The sequence below is a fragment of the Arachis duranensis genome, chromosome 3 (genome assembly GCF_000817695.3).
Source record: "Arachis duranensis cultivar V14167 chromosome 3, aradu.V14167.gnm2.J7QH, whole genome shotgun sequence".
In the NCBI taxonomy this organism is placed as follows: Eukaryota; Viridiplantae; Streptophyta; class Magnoliopsida; order Fabales; family Fabaceae; genus Arachis; species Arachis duranensis.
In genome coordinates, this window is record NC_029774.3 from 92,429,479 (window position 1) to 92,430,526 (window position 1,048).

Genomic DNA, 1,048 nt, shown 5'->3' on the forward strand with positions numbered 1-1,048 from the left:
CATTTAGAATACGGCTGCCATAATAAATGACGTGCAGAAGCTTATCATGCCTTTGTCCCAATACTGCACCAATGGCATGGTCATTGGCATCACACATTAGTTCAAATGGTAATGTCCAGTCTGGTACAGAGATGACTGGTGCTGTGACCAGCTTAGCTTTCAGAGTCTCAAACGCCTGCAGACACTCCTTATCAAAGATAAATGGTGTGTCAGCAGCTAGCAGATTACTCAGAGGTTTTGCAATTTTTGAAAAATCCTTTATAAACCTCCTGTAGAATCCTGCATTCCCTAGAAAGCTTCTGATTGCCTTAACATTGGTAGGTGGTGGTAATTTTTCAATTACTTCAACTTTAGCTTGATCCACCTCTATTCCCTTGTTTGAAATTTTATGCCCAAGGACAATCCCTTCAGTCACCATAAAGTGACATTTTTCCGAGTTTAAAACTAGGTTGGTCTCTTGGCATCTTTTCAGAATAAGTGCTAGATGGTTAAGGCAGGAGCTGAATGAGTCTCCAAATACTAAAAAGTCATCCATGAGGATCCACTGCAATTTGGTTGTAACCTGAATAGCCATCCAAAAAGCAATAATATTCATGACCTACTAGTCTCTCTAGCATCTGGTCTATGAATGGTAAAGGAAAATGATCCTTCCTGGTGGCTGTATTGAGCCTTCTGTAGTCAATACACATACGCCACCCTGTAACTGTTCTTGTAGGAACCAATTCATTCTTTTCATTATGAACCACTGGTATGCCTCCCTTTTTGGGGACAACGTGGACAGGGCTCACCCAGGGGCTATTAGAAATAGGATAAATAATCCCAGCCTCTAGTAACTTAGTGACCTCTTTCTGCACCACCTCCTTCATGGCTAGATTTAGCCGCCTCTGTGGTTGAACCACTGGCTTAGCATCGTCCTTGCTGGGCTAATTCCCTTAAGATCACCTATGGACCACCCAAGAGCTGTCTTGTGTGTCCTTAGCACTTCAATTAGTGCTTTCTCTTCCTGTGGATTTAAAGCAGAGCTTATGATCACTGGAAAAGTGTCACC